The sequence below is a fragment of the Pinus tabuliformis genome, chromosome 2_2 (genome assembly GCF_031772625.1).
Source record: "Pinus tabuliformis cultivar Carrire ecotype Pingquan chromosome 2_2, CPIR1, whole genome shotgun sequence".
NCBI classification, from domain to species: Eukaryota; Viridiplantae; Streptophyta; class Pinopsida; order Pinales; family Pinaceae; genus Pinus; species Pinus tabuliformis.
The window spans coordinates 362,889,407-362,906,479 of NC_142300.1; positions in this window are offsets into that span (position 1 = coordinate 362,889,407).

The following is a 17,073-nucleotide window of genomic DNA, read 5'->3' on the forward strand; positions in this document are numbered from 1 at the left end:
AATCTATATACCAATCAGGGACAAGGAAATCAATATTCTCCTTTCCTCGCACAACAACAAAATAACCCACCAGCACAAAATAATGCAAGGGTTAATCTAGTGAAACACTCTCTTGCTCAAGAACAATAATCAGAGGAGCATTGAACTCAGCTAACCCACCTAAATTTGCTAAGAAAAACCCAAAGAAAAAATCAAAGGGAGAGCCTGAAAAGGGGGAAACAATCAACAACAACCCCCACGGGCACTGATAATGGGAAACCCTAACCAAAATTAAAAACTAGGCCCAACCAATAAAAACCATAGAGGAAAAAAAAGAACACAAGTCTATGGACTAATAATTCCTGTGCCATCTGCAGGGAAGTAGGTCCTTATACCCATCATTGTCCTCAACTCCCTTAGTTGAAAAGAATACAAGACAATAGAGGGCAGGGAGGACAACAAACTGCAGTAATGTAGGATCCTTTCCCCTATCAGGGAGTGGTTAAAATTAAACAACAACCATCCCATCCACATCCCTATGGAGAGAACCCCCATAATAATTCTAATTGCAACATTTTCATGACAAGAGAATACGTTCTCTCGCAAACGCGAAATATAAGTTATGAAGCTCCCCCAAAACCCAACCCATCAACTTTGACCACAACAACACCTATAGCGCCGTTAACCATCCTACGACTTCCTATAGAACCCATGCTAAAGATGGTTAAAGGACCTTTATGATGAGCATGACATACTTGAAAAGCTTCTCATAGCTACAACATAATCGATGACTTAACACAATCTCCCTCAACTATGTCAGCATTGAAGGTCTGAAAAACATGCCCAACCCAATGGAAATCCCTAATTTCCTCTTTAGGTGCAATCGACCCGACTGATTCTCACTTAATGGTCTTTGAATTGGATAAAGATACCCCATGACTACCATAAACCATTGCTTTTCAAATCCCAGTCTAAGTCCACATTATCACCATCCATCGTTGCATTATCGACGAAGGGGCATCCACATGTATAATGTCCAAATATCTTTGGTAGAAACTGGGATCCCTGAAACTCAAACCTTCTGACATCACTATTAAGGCATACGACGGGTTCCCTTAAGTTCACGTAGGCCTATACCAAGGCGTTTTAGTAGAAATAGCTAGAAAAATCGTGCTAATAGATATGGAAGTATTGGACGCATAGTTGGATTACAATATCCTGCTGGGATGAATTTACATGTACGAAATGTCAGCGATTTCCTCATCTGTATTCAGGGTAATGATGTTCTCCCATGGTGGAAGAATTCTTACAATATATAAACTCACATACTATGAGAAGAAGACATTATCAACACCGAATGGTGTGCTACCTTTCATCTCATATTCTCCTAAATGGATCACCACTTACACTGAATTTAGCCCAGGCCAATTTAAGCCATCAACACTCCTAGGAACATTCCCAGGATACCCCACTTGTGATAGAGAATATTTATCCAGCCACAGGTGCACTGCTGTGCATGATAAGTTCATCAAACATCCCCCGAGATCAACAACCAGTTTCAGATACCAATATCAATGTTGTTACCATTCCTACTTTATTACCATATGCCATCACTCAAACACCCTTCTTATTCCCCCCACCTGGTTTTGTCTCGCACCAAGTCATTGCAACACTACCATTTACTAATATGGCTATGGGGATACAGGTCTAGTATCTGGCCCCTTAGGCCATGTCAGCAAGCTCAAGAATCACTACAACAAGCGTTAATCCTATTCCTTCTCAGGATGGCACACCACAACAAGCAATGCCTGCACCGACACTGTCTGGTGCTAGAAAAATGGATAAGAAAAAATGCAAGAAGGTGGAAGCTTCAAACACTCCCTCCTATAGGATTCCTCAACCCTATGATTTGCGTGAAATAGTTGGGTACCCCACCAATATGTGCCCTAAGTTAGATGAGCTCAAAACTCATATGTATGCCCCAAAAGCGCCAGTGAACCCTCCTCCCCCTATTAGAGAAAATAGCACACCCACACATTATAAGGCATTACACACCAGCCATGCATGCACCATATTCGCGAATACATGCATTACACTCATCATTGCCATGAAATCCATCGACATCAAGATGCGTTAGGTGCACTCACCCAAACCAACACCCCATTACTCCCAAAAAAGAATGGGTCTAAAACCATTTTTTACATCATGAGGGAAAAAGCTTATTGCTCCTATCCCTCTTCTGGTCCCTCAACCTCCCTCCATGATCGAAGGTAACCCGGATCAATAACACACCTACATACACCCATGTGTGCTTTATGTGACGAACCAAATCATTTGATCAACCAATGTCTTGAATTAAGGGCATTCAACCAATTGTATCCGGTTACCTGCATTGCCCAAAGCACCAAACCCAGGCACAAATGTCACACTTGCCAGATTTGTACAGGAAATCATCATGTGTGACACTGCCCCAATATTTCTCAATTATGATTTATGATGGGATTCATGTGGCGATTCATCGCTGAGAATTTTGATTTAGTCGGATCAGATACCAAACCATTGGATCACACCACACTGCAAGGGAATGAAGCATCTAGGTCCATTTTATGTGTGTTTGAGGAAAAAAGGTCACTAACAGTTCAACAAGGCCCCCATCATTACATCTCCTCTCACCATCATCAGTCTAGATCAAGAAAAAAATGGTCTAAGGCCACATGGCCAAAAATATCACCCCTCACATGTGCCCTCTGCGATAAGCCCAACCACTTGGTAAATCAATGCTGCAAATTGGGTAAGTTTAGTGACATCTTTGCTTAGTGGTCCAAATTCCACAAATCCATCTCTCTAATCAAGAGAAATTCACACACTATTATTGTCGCATCTGCTATCACTCACATCATATGAGGAATTGTCAGTTTCTTCCACTTTTTCATGCAACGAGAGAATCATTCAGGTAAACCCACACTAGGAAGTCACGTCATTCCAATACTAAGATCTAGAGATGGCTACCATCCCAATATGCCCCATCTCATGACGTTAACCATGTATCATTATCTCATACTATGAGTAATGCCACCACCCACACTATTTATCTGGTAAGTTCTAGTTTGGTGTGTAGTATTTGCATTATTACCTCTCATAGCATCAAGACATGTCATATGTTACAAACATTTTGACAACTTAGGATTCAATGTCAACGTCCTATTGAGGAAGACACTTTTTCCCCTTATACACCAACAAGGCTGCAAGAACTTCCTCCCACTCATTATCAACTCACCATAACTAAAATTATAACACCATCTTGTTAGAGTCAGTCTTTGTAGCCTTCCTCTAGTGATCAAACATGCTCTTACAAAGTGATTTTAGGGTGTCAAGGTCAAATTTCGTCATTTCAGTGAATCTTCAAGTAAAATTTGGTCATTGGGTATTAGGTCTAGGATTTGTTTTCACTCCTTCCAAATTCTTCCAAGTATTGGTCCATGTCACCATTCGAATGAATGTACCATCATTAAAAGAGTTGTCATCATTAGTTCATGTTCCAATGGGTCATTTTACACCTTGTTCGTGCTTCAGTTGTACTTGGGTAAGGCTCATTTCCCTCTCCTAGGGTTTTGAAGGTAATTTCTCTTGAATGGTCAAATCATCAACAAAACTTGTATCCTGATTCTCATACACCTTCCCCTATCCTTAATGTACCTTCTTAAGCATTTCCCATCACTGATATCCTTTAAATTCATCATTTTCCCACAAACCCTAGCTTCTTGCTACAATTTGACAATTTTCTAGGCTAGGCCTGTGTTTTGCCCTTTTGGACCCCTTCCCCTCACTAAATATTTGAAATTCCACTTTCCCTTCCTTCCTAACATCCCTACCCATTTTCAAAAATATTCTCAAGAATTTATCAGCCCCTTATCCCCTTCATTTCCCTTCGTTTCTACAAATCTCCTGTTCCACACATCGGGATAGGTTTTACTCAAATGATGTTTCTGAGAAATAGAAGATGAATTTGACAAAAGTGAGAGAGGTTTTTATCCATAATAGGCCAAGGAAGAAAATAATCCTTCACTTCTTACACAGGTGTCATGGTTTTAGATAAATGTCAAAAATACAGTTGCCTCAGGAGGGTTGGTGCACCTCTGGAGTGACCTTGGTAAAATCAAGATTTCTCCTAGCCTGGTTGGCCAAATGACTTTCTTGATGAGCCAAATGATAGATAGACACAAAGATATTTCCAATGAGCTATCATGAGCTCAATTTTGAGTTGAATAAGACTTTCAAAAGTTGACTGCAACAACGCTATGCATTTACGCAGCCTCATTTTGCACATTTTTACCAGTCTTGGGAGATTTGACTTTTGATAGGGCAAATGAACTCCAAATTGAAATATTCAAGATGTTCTAAAAAGTATACTCGACAAAATTTCCAATGAGCTATCCTACACCCAATTTGGACACAGGGAATTCCTTCAAAACTTGGTTTGAAAGCGGCACTGCGCATAGAATCAGTGGCACTGTGCATAGAAATTTGCAACACAGGAAATTCCGGTGGATGAGTAGCGCCACCGGCGCTGCGCATTAGATTGGCACACCCATTTGAAAAATGGCTTGTAGTTCTGGATTTAGCATCAAAAGTTCATCAATCCCTAAAATTTTCATCTCATTTGGAGAAAAACTAGGTCTCCTAAAGGGAAAAAAACACTCAAAAAGTTCCCTCTCTGCCACTTTTTGCACCCACAAGAAGCAGTCTTGGGAGAATTCATTTTTGAAGAGGAAAATGACCTGCAAATCAAGAAATGAAAGATGTTTCAGAAAATAGACAGACAGAGCTTTCCCACAAGCTATCTTGAGCCTAATTTGGTGGAGTGGAAGGCCTCCAAAAGCATGCTTGAAGCGGTGCTATGCATTGGGCTGATGGCACTGCGCTTTTGGCAGTTTTTGTCAATTTTGCTTAAAACTCAAAATTTCTCCTAGTTCGACTACCAGTTGACATTTTCTCTTCTCCTTGGTAAATTTGTGATGGTAAATGATGTAATGTGATGTAAATTTGATGAAAAATGACTTGAGGGGGTAGATACATCAATGAAAAGTGGTTTAAAACTGAATGTATCAGTTTCCTTGGTTTTAGAGGCAAGCTGTTCCACTGCCTATTTTCTTGTTCCTAGTTTAGATGTAGTTGAAACAACTCCTTAACTCTTGGATTCGACCCCTGATGGATAGCTCAGATGGTTTTGATGCCTATATTATGTACTTTCTTAGTCATTTGTAAAGGTTGGACTCTTTTGGAAGTGGTGCACTCATTGTATACTTATATCAGCAGTTTGGCAAGGAATAAAACCAGGTTTTGTAGCTATTTTTGTGGGATTCTTGTGATACTGTGTTTTTGTATTGTTTCTTCTTCTGTAATGAGTTATTCTTATGTGTTATATGCTTCAAAACTTTTTCCATTCTTCTAAACTAAATGAATCAAGAGAAATAGGCAAAATACATTGATAATAGTGCTTTGCCCTAGGAATGCATTTAATTCTTAATGATTTCAGCAGTTTGAAGAGGATTCGTGGTCTCCACATGCCCTCCTCAGCCCCTCAGCAGTCTTAAACCAACCATCTCACTCGATTACTAGTGAATAAACACTTATCTATCTCGCCCCACAAAACATGTTTGCATCCCTGATTTGATTTCTTGGACCTAAGCTGCCTGCTCCATTTGATCCAGCAACCAAACCTTCAAAATCAAAAAAAAACCCTAGAGCTACTATACCTAGCCTAAAATCTAGTCTTATTTCAGTCATCTACACTAAGATTGACAAGGATAGATCCCTCTCCCGACCTGGTAGGGCTAGCTACTAGGTTAAACGTGGTTTGTGGTTATCCTAGGATTGCCTCCCTTCAACCTGAGGTCGATCTAGGCTCTAACATAGTGGTGACCATACTGGGGAACATAGTTTTATGTTCCTCAACAAAATGTATCAAGTTTAAATCTGATTGTTGATGGTGGACAATGATTAGACACCAAAAGGCTAAAATCATTCACCTGGCGACTCCAGTGTCGAAAAATCCCAAGGTTTAGAATTTTTATGGCAACTCTACTCTTCAATAACCAGTAGCCTGAAGAATTTCTTGGTGAATTCATTGTTATCAAAATGGATTCACTGGATTGAAGGTATGCTCCCATGAGCCGAGATCACATTCCAGGTTTCCCAAATAAAATTCCGAAGGTAGATTGGCAAAGGAATTTTCCTATGTTTAAAGATGATGATAGGAATGATGCTGCTTTACATCTAGTTAGATTTCACATACATATTCACAAGTTGAAGGTTGATTTTCCTGAAGACTGCTTGATGAAGATATTCATGGCCACTATGGAAGGTGAAGCCCGATCTTGGTATGAAAGTTTGCCGCCTGCTAGTATTTACTGTTTGAAAGATTTTCATACCATGTTCTTTGAAAGGTATAAAGAATCTTATCCATCCTTAATATTAGTTTAGAACTGTTGTAGACATGCTTATAGTTTTATTGAAAATCTTGAGAAAGTTTATGAAGATGATGACTTCATGGATGATGAGATCATGGAAGCCCTGTATGAAAATCCATTTCAATAACATAAAGAGAGCTTAGTGGATACTTATCAAGATGCGCAGGAAAATTTGCAGCAAGATCAAGATCTTAGTACAATGGAAAATGATGAAAGAGAAGGTCTTATTTCAGATCTGCTCATAGCAGATGATAGTATGCAGGGAAATCAAGTTTCAATTTCAGATCATGATGATGAAGAGTACCTTGTTCTGAATCCCATGAAGGAGAGCTCTGTTGTTGAGATCATCTAGAAAGAAGAAGACAAAGTTATTGATCCAAGTGTTCTCATTTCATTAGAACAAAGTCTTCATGAGGAGGTAATCCAGTCCTTTTATGAAAAACAAGATGAGATCTTTTTTCATGTAAGTGAAAAATCTTCTTTGGATAACTCAGTGGTAAATGATAGAAGTGTTAGTTTTGAGTTTCAAGAACTATTTGAACTTTTCCCTCGTATGACTGATGAGTGCAATAAGAAACATGACAATTTGATTGCCATGTCATATGAAGATGATCAACAATGTTTTCAAATTTCAGAAGACCAGGGAATTGAGGATTGTCATTCAGGTTTTTCATGTTTTTCATGTTATTTCAAGAAGACAATAATTGCTTGAGCAAAAGAAAACAAAAAGTATTATCTCCTCTGTCTGAAGATGAGATAGATCAACTCCTTAAAGGTCAGGTTACAACCCAAGCTAACGCAGGTTTGTAGTGTTCACATAGTCAAGAAGGTGTTAGTGAAGCTTCTTCCACTTTTGAAAATGATAATAGTCTTAAAATTAGATTTATAGATCAACGAAAAGATATTGTTTTCCTTCATGAAAATGATAAGGCTGTCATGTTTGATAATCTTAAAGAATGTTTTCTATTTAAGAAAGGCTTAGACTATGAAATTGAGCGTGAGAGAGACAGTATGCTAGAATTCGAGTCAGAAATTCTCATGGTCAAGGAATTTGCAGCTAACACTTAGATAGCAGAAGCTTATACTGCTCTATGCCTTCCTATCAATCAACAACCAACTATTCTTTCAAATCAGAATGAAGGGAGTACTTGTATTTTTGCTGCTGGATCTCAAGAAAAGCTAGAGCTTCAGGATACTCAAGATCCCTTTGGCATTCTTTTGCATGCATTAGAAAAGATGAATGTTGCCTGGTTCGTTAGCATAAGCCTTGGTTTCAGTTGTTATTGTGAGCTGCCTACATGTACATCGTTCTACCTGCTCGGGGAAAGTGAGAGCAGAATTTCAGTATGTAGCCATCTGCTGGATTGGTTACATTGGAAGGCCCACTTCACATGATTGTACATATTTCATCAGTAGGCAGGTGGTTGTCATCCTGATTTGAAGCCCTAAAATCTTGATGGTTTGCTGCCATTAAAAAGTTTTGTAAGTACTTATTTCAGTTAAATAAGTCTTGAGTAATTTTTTGTTTTAGTCAGTTTCAAGATAGTTTCAGAGTCAGTTTGTGTTGTCAAGTCGTCAGTTTTGAGTCATGCATTTTAGTTTGAGATTTTGACTCCATGCCCAATGGATAAGGCTACTAGGTCTACGGTGTTCTTGGCACCTCCAAGGAGCTACCATCCCCATTGGAGCCAATGTTAGATTTAGTCTTTGCAGCCTTCCTCCAGTAATCAAACATGCTCTTACAAAGTGATTTTAGGGTGTCAAGGTCAAATTTTGTCATTTGAGTGAATCTTCAAGTAAAATTTGGTCACTGGGTATTAGGTCTAGGATTTGTTTTCACTCCTTCCAAAGTCTTCCAAGTATTGGTCCATGTCACCATTCGAATGAGTGTACCATCATTAAAAGAGTTGTCATCATTAGTTCATGTTCCAATGGGTCATTTTACACCTTGTTCGTGCTTCAGTTGTACTTGGGTAAGGCTCATTTCCCTCTCCTAGGGTCATTTTACACCTTGTTCGTGCTTCAGTTGTACTTGGGTAAGGCTCATTTCTCTTGAATGGTCAAATCATCAACAAAACTTGTATCCTGATGCTCATACACCTTCCCCTATCCTTAATGTACCTTCTTAAGCATTTCCCATCACTGATATCCTTCAAATTCATCATTTTTCCACAAACCCTAGCTTCTTGCTACAATTTGACAATTTTCTAGGCTAGGCCTGTGTTTTGCCCTTTTGGACCCCTTCCCCTCACTCAATATCTGAAATTCCACTTTCCCTTCCTTCCTAACATCCCTTCCTATTTTCCGAAATCTTCTCAAGAATTTAGCAGCTCCTTATCCCTTTCATTTCCATTCGTTTCTACAAATCTCCTGTTCCACACATCAGGATAGGTTTTACTCCAATGATGTTTTTGAGAAATAGAAGATGAATTTGACAAAAGTGAGAGAGTTTTTTGTCCATAATAGGCAAAGGAGGAAAAAACTCCTTCAATTTTTACACAGGTGTCATTGTTTTATAGAAATGTCAAAAATACAGTTTCTCAGGAGGGTTGGCGCACCTCTGGAGTGACCTTGGTAAAATCAATATTTCTCCTATCCTGGTTGGCCAAATGACTTATGTGATGAGTCAAATGATAGCTAGACACAAAGAGATTTCCAATGAGCTATCATGAGCTCAATTTGGAGTTGACGAAGACGTTCAAAAGTTGACTGCAACAAGACTCTACATTTAGGCAACCTCATTTTGCACATTTTGACCAGTCTTGGGAGATTTGACTTTTGATAGAACAAATGAACTCCAAATTGAAAAATTAAAGATGTTCTGGAAAGTAGAAACGACAAGATTTCCAAAGAGCTATCCTGAACCCAATTTGGATGCTAGGAAGGCCTTCAAAACTCGGCCTGAAAGCGGCGCTGCACATAGAATCAGTGGCGCTGCGCATAGAATCGGTGGTGCTGCACATAGAAATTTGCAACACAGGAAATTCCGGTGGGTGGCGCTGCGCATAGGATTGGCACACCCATTTGAAAAATGGCTTGTAGTTCTAGATTCAACATCAAAATTACATCAATCCCTGAAATTTTCATCTCATTTGGAGCAAAACTAGGCCTCCTAAAGGGCAAAAAACACTCAAAAAGTGCCCTCTCTGCCACTTTTTGCACCCATAGGAAGCAGTCTTGGGAGAATTCATTTTTGAAGGGGCAAGTAACCTCCAAATCAGGAAATTCAAGATGTTTCAGAAACTAGATAGATAGAGATTTCCAACAAGCTATCTTGGGCCTGATTTGGTGGAGTGGAAGGGCTCCAAAAGCATGCTTGAAGTGGCGTTGCGCATTGGGCTGATGGCATGCACATTGGGCAGTTTTTGTCAATTTTGCTTAAAACTCAAAATTTCTCCCAATTCGACTACAAGTTGACTTTTTCTCTTCTCCTTGGTAAATTTGTGATGGTAAATGATGTAATGTGATTTAAATTTGATGAAAAATGACTTGAGGGGGTAGATACATCAATGAAATGTGGTTTAAAACTGAATGTATCAGTTTCCTTGGTTTTAGAGGCAAGCTGTTCCACTACTTATTTTCTTGTTCCTAGTTTAGATGTAGTTGAAACAATTCCTTAACTCTTGGATTCGACCCCTGATGGATAGCTCAGATGGTTTTGATGCCTATATTATGTACTTTCTTAGTCATTTATAAAGGTTGGACTCTTTTGGAAGTGGTGCACTCATTGTATACTTATATCAGCAGTTTGGAAAGGAATAAAACCAGGTTTTGCAGCTATTTTTGTGGGATTCTTGTGATACTGTGTTTTTGTATTGTTTCTTCTTCTATAATGAGTTATTCTTATGTGTTATATGTTTCAAAACCTTTTCCATTCTTCTAAACTAAATGAATCAAGAGAAATAGGCAAAATACATTGATAACAGTGCTTTGCCTTGGGAATGCATTTAGTTCTTAATGTTTTTAGCAGTTTGAAGAGGATTCATGGTCTCCACATGCCCTCCTCAACCCCTCAGCAGTCTTAAACCAACCATCTCACTCGATTACTAGCGCATAAACACTTATCTATCTTGCCCCACAAAACATGTCTACATCCCTGATTTGATTTCCCGGACCTAAGCTGCTGCTCCATTTGATCCAACAACCAAACCTTCAAAATGAAACAAAAACCCTAGAGCTACTATACCTAGCCTAAAATCTAGTCTTATTTCAGTCATCTCCATCGAGATTGACAAGGAGAGAGCCCTATCTCGACCTAGTAGGGCTAGCTACTAGGTTAAGCGTGGTTTGTGGTTATCCTAGGATTGCCTCCCTTCAACCTGAGGTCAATCTAGGCTCTAACACATCTAATGATGATGACACGTAACACCATATACGACTAATTTAATCATTCATAGGTGTGGTAGTGTTTTTGTGGCAATGGTGTACCAAAAGACACTACCTTAGCAGTTGATTGTTCCTTACAAAGGATCACAAGAAGAATTGGTGCTGTTAGTGGACATACTTAAATAAACATAACATTGTAAGTAGTGGAAACAATGAATACATAAACATAAACTAAACAAAGAGGTAAATACACAAACAATGCTCAAATGGAGCAAACAAATCAACAAGATAATGGAAAAATCTTCCTTTGTTGACTGCTAGTAGTAGAGGTTGAATATAATAGATGAATCTTAGACACTTGAAGAGAATTATTTGAGTTATGTTGCTCAAAAATCCTCAACAAGGGGGTTTCTTTTCCTCAATCTCTTTGCAAGTTTCTCCTCTCTCTCAAAGAAGTATGAAGACTCTCCAATGGTGGATTCCTCTTCTCTCACTAGGATGATGGATTGCTTAGAAGCAATATGGCCAACATGCTAGTGCTCTTCCCTTCTTTGGCTTCAACAATGCAATGGTGGTTTTCTTAGATAGAAATTTGGATAGCATAACAATGTCTCATATTTTGGCTCTCCCATTGCCTATTTATATATAATTTTTGAATCCATCTTCCCCCTCTTGTTTTATGCATGATAATGACACATGAGTAGGGCAAGATGATTCCATTGAGGGTTGCATATCTTCAAGGTGACTCGAATTTGACTGTACTGGGTTGAGCTCATGTCAGATAATTGACCTCAAGTGTGTAGAGTGGTCCCGGATCACTGAGTCATCCTTTTTTGCAACAACATGGCTTTCGAAGGATATTTACGGCGCGCACGATTATTGAAGAAATAGATGCACGACCTTAATTGTTTTTGCTTTATAAACTTTGGACCTTAGGAGAACTTTGATTTTTTAAACTTCATGATGTATTTAGCTGGAAAATGTTCTCTTGGGTATTCTGCTAGACAACTTTTAGTGTTTTCTGGAATGTACTAATAAGTGTACGATTTTTCGTTGTTAACATTTTCCCCTGATGTATGAGGTTAGGAGGAACGTATAGCCAAAATACATCACGTTTTATTTTTTGATGGAGAGTCTTATCAACTTTTTGAGAGAGAGGATAATTTGTTGTGGAGACGAGTAGAGAAAAACCCCTTGACTGAGTATAAATGGTAACCATGCTCTGGTGAAAACCTACAATAAAAATGTGTCTATATGAGGTGGGCATGTCCCATGCTCGTTATGATGACTAATTGTAACTGATTACAATCGTACAAAGACTGTATTTTTGTCCAGTCAACATTGTGGTAGTTGACGTGCTGATAGTTGATGATGATAATTGCTAATGCCCTCAAGGGTGCTTCTTGGTCAAATAGATTTAATATGGTTCCCCTATGCATAACAAAGGTGAAGCACTATTGACTAGGGTGATGCGATATGCATAGATCTTCGACTTCAGGTACCTCCCCATATCATGGTGTAAGAATTGTTGGATTAGGTGCTTAGTTATGCAGGCGTCTTTGACTAAATGAAAGAACAACGGTAACTAAGTATGACACCACCTTGACATGAAAGTTTGTGTTGGTGTCAAATGTCAAGGGGACCTATGAAATTAGTGGGAAATAATGATTCCCATTATGACACCCGAGGATATCCCTTCGAGGGGGTGGTATCCAAGGTACTACCCCTATCCTGGAATACAATTGTTGAAGTCGATAGGAGAGGAGCGTTAACCTCCTGACATGTTGAGTCGAGGAATAAATATGAGATGTGAACAAATTGTAATAACTTGGGTCAGATAAGCATGATAGTGAGAGATGATGATATAAGAGGCTCGAGGTTGGAGCTTGATGTGAAAATGGCAGTGGACAAAACATGTTACTGATGGTGATGGTTCTGAAGTCGGTAGGATTTTCGGGGTGGGTGTATTAGGTTTTGACAGGCATAAAAACTGTAAAGTGATTATTGGTGAGGTGTAAGCTTCAACCAAGCGTGTCTAGAAATTGCCACCAGGTAAAAGACATAAATATAAAAAAATGTGGGTGGGAGCCTTTTTCCTAGAAAATCTTTGTAAACTTTCTAAAAGAATATGAGGGTGGTTTGGATGTAAAACCATGGAGATATGTTCCCCATAAATACAGTAACCTTTATGGAGGTGTGGTTTTTTTTGCGGAGGGTGGGGGCCCCATGGTTTGGTCTCCATGTTGGGTTAGTGAAGTGAATGAATTGACACAAATGGGCTAATAGGGTGAATGATAGGCCAAATGTAGGACACAGAGGTGCATCCGTCTAGATCCATCGTAAAGTACCAGAGATGGCTTGAGAAATGGGGTGCATGTGTAATGAGTGTATCATAATGAGGCTGAAATTCAAGGCATGTAAGTGGGATGGTTCCCGGGCCGGAGTGAGTGGTCATGGCTCCTGTTAGTGACGAGGGTCTACAAAGATGAAGTGATCCATGAGGTGGGGGGGGGGGGGAGTTCTATCAACTGACACAACTGTTTATCATATATGAAGGTGAGGTGGTGATAAACATGGTCGAGATGAGGGACCTTATGGTGAATTTTGGAGAAATGATGTCAGGATATGCAAAGCTTAAGAGGAAGCCTATCATGCTAAGTGGAGAATGATACCTGCTATGTTATTTGCTTATCGGGGTGTTGGTCGAAGTGGATCATGTGTGATGTTCCTGCAATGAACACAACCAATACCCCAAGTGAAAGAATTGTGTAAAACATACATATAATCTATCACTGATTGAATGCTATGAATTACATAACTAGAGGAGTACCTGACATGAGTTTATGAGTGTGCGATAGGCCCAAAAATGAGTTTTTGCATTTACCGAAACAGAGAATTCCATGATGAAGATGGCGTGGTATTGATCCTAGTGTCTCTTCAGGTTTTGTCAATGGATATCCCAGGATTCTATAATGGACCCAAAAATATGGTGAAAAGGGCAATAGATAGGTTTAAGGGGCCCAAATATCACTCATTTGCACTGTTGAGCTGTAGAGGTCAGAGTGAGTTTCTAGAGCTTTTATTGCCATTGCGGTTAGCCAAAGCACCTGGGATGCACGCAGGGAGAGTTGAGTAAGAGCTTGTACCTTAATCTTCATCAATCTGGTATTTTTTAGGGTAGGCAGGCTATACAGGGGTCCCTTGTATGAATTTTTAGGGTTAATTTCACTTGGCTGTGCGGGTGACTCGCTTGGAGTCGCGTGGTCGGCGTGAAAACCTTACGGTTTTGCGTGGCGACTCCACGTAAAAATCCTACTAAGATGCATGCCCCATGCGTCTTAGGGGAGAAATTTTGTGACGAAACCCTCTAGGGTTTGTTGTGGCTTGGCCAGGTTAGCGTGCGATGGTCGCACGTCTATGTGAGACACATACACATGAACTGTGCGCTTATGTGATAAACAAGTGTGTAGTTGTGGGCGTGTTGAATGATGCAGCTTAAGGGCCTGACAGACGCATGTCCACGCGTCTATTAGGAAAAAATATGCATGACATCACGTATGTCAGGATCTTAGGTGTGCAGTTATGATAAAAGGGTTTCTTATGTTTTTTTTTTTAAATAGCCTAGGGGTGTTATATTTTTGACACATGGTATCCAGGTGGTAGGACGTTTTAGAGGGAGAGGGATTGGGAGAAACTGCGTATTGGCTCAGGACCCTACAACTAGCTAGATACTGGTGTAGTGAGGGGTTCTGAAGTTCCTTCAAAACCCCCTGATCATTTCTTGATCATCAGGTGATGGTCATTCGGCTGATGTATTTTCCGATATCAGTTCATACTGATATCTACTTTATTACTAGTCTACTGCCTCGTGGGGAGGCACTACCTTATCCACTGCTAGATGGGCTTGTGGCTATTCGGAATTTGGTAGAGGGTGCCGCTCACTACGGGCGTGACCCTATGAGGAGGGATGTATTAAGATTACCACTGTGTTGGACCTCGCCGAGCAAGCAACACTGTCTATGATTGTGAGACTGGTGGGGTCAGCATCCCACAACAAAGCATCGGGGCCCCATATAGTTGTATTGTAGCAGCTATAGGTCAGGCACTTCTTCGATTAGGATCAATTACTGCATCGGGGGATGCTGTCACAGCTTACGCAGGTGCAACGTGGTACACTCAATACTTTCTGCTTTAGGAGAGTTCTCTGCAGAATTATGTATGAGCAAGTAATTATGCTTCATCCAGTTTTAATAGTACCAAGAGGCCCTTCTAGAGACCCACATATGCACCGTTGGAGAGGCGTGATGTCAAGATCTAGGGGTGGCGAGGTGGGGCATTATTGGAACACCACTATAGAGGATTGGTTAAACTCCAATCCTTAGTTGATTATGGAATTTCCTTATCACGAAGTGGACTTTCAGGGAGATTCGGATATGGGACTTCCTTAGGGTGATGCTTGGGGACCAACAGGTATATTTTGATTTCTGCATTTGTATACATATGTGTGCTTTCATGTATCTTTATGATATTTTATTTATGATGATGTTGACACCATGCTTGTTTACTTATAGATGCAGGGCAGCGGGGGCGACCACTGGCCTATTTCGTAGGCCACAATCTTAGGCATATGGGTGTTGTAGGGGATGTTCCTATTCCATAGAGACTGAGGATGGTGAGGCCATTGACCATTCCTCGGGGTGTCCTAAGTGATCGACGCAATGACGTTGGTTCGAGATTGGTGGGACCTCTAGAGAGGGTGGCATTATAGCAGTAAGCGAGGATGCAGAGCAATGACGCAAACATGCTGATGATGCAGAGGCATGCTTGGCAGTTGTTGAGGCAGAGTTACGGAACTACCATGATGCCTGGGGTCGGGTGGAGACCCTGACTAGAGGGTTTCCTATCGATGGATGGGTTGGCTTGGCAGAGGTTGTTGTTGAGATGGTGATGTCACTGGAGTAGGTACACTGGACAGTTTTGCACCGCATAGCCATGGCGATGGCTATAGCTAGTCCGATTTTGGCTCCAGATGCAAACATTGGGCTGCTAGGGCCCTAGATAGACTTGATAGTTATGCTTTTTGGATGACATTATGTATGTATTAGGGAAAGCACCCATTTATGAGGATTCTCCCCTATATTTTGTTGACTTATTTTTTCTGGTTGTGGGTCAGTGGTAATGTGATATTTGTTGTACTCATATATTTTTTGATGTATATATGAGATAATGTTTTGGTGGCTCTCATGATGTGTTATACATGTCTATACTTGTTGTGTATTTCTGCATTTTGTTTGAGATGTATATTTTGTTGATGTTTTATGTATCTTGATGGTTATATATTTGTGATGCATGCACGTCTAGGATTTCATTAGCAATGTGATCAACTGTATGATTTTGATCCCTTGGTATATGTGTAAATATGATATGATCAAAATATCTAGCTAACTTTTGTGCATGCAAATATTTCCGAAAAATGCGTGAATCGAGGATGTGAAAGGTAGTGTTTAACTGTGATACAACTAGCTGAGAATCAAGTAATACATGTAGGTGAAAAATACCTAGGTGGTCAGCATCGACCAAGAGGCTTATGATGACATTGTACTCTACTTGATTATTGGTGTCTGACCTGATACAAATTCCATTAAAGAGATGAGGTGTCTAGTCAGGAGAGTATATGGCTAGGCTACAACAATGACGTTTTGTGACCATCAAGATGCGTTGTCAGTGAACCCATGATGCATTGGCAGAATATCCATATATTGATACGTGATGAGAAAATGATTTTAGAGTAAATCCATGATGAGGTGATCATCATAAAAAAAATGTGATGGTGCATACATGTCTACTCTAGCGTTTTATGGATGAAATTTTTTGAGGTAGAGAACATTGACAAGATTTTTTAATCAAGTCCTATCGGGCTTTGATAGTATGTATGCCCCCTTGAGGAGGCAATGTTTGATGATGTATGGGCCCTTCCAAGGGGTTTCAAAATTTCCACGTCCTCCTTCTTCTTGGGCGACATTGTAGCTAAGGACTAACTCTCCCTTGGTAAATGTCCGAGGGGTAATGTTGCAATTGAATGAGGCTTTGAACCTCTTTTTATGCTTCATTATTCTGAAGGGATTGTCATATTGAAAATGCGTGCAATATAGGGGAAAATTTAGTGCTATGAGAGATTTGGGTAGAGTTCACATACTGGTTTAAAATTAATCAAGTAGATTGTATTTAAGGCAATACTGCTCATAGTATGGGATGTTGATGCCTCATTGACATCACAAGATGGGATATACTATGGCGG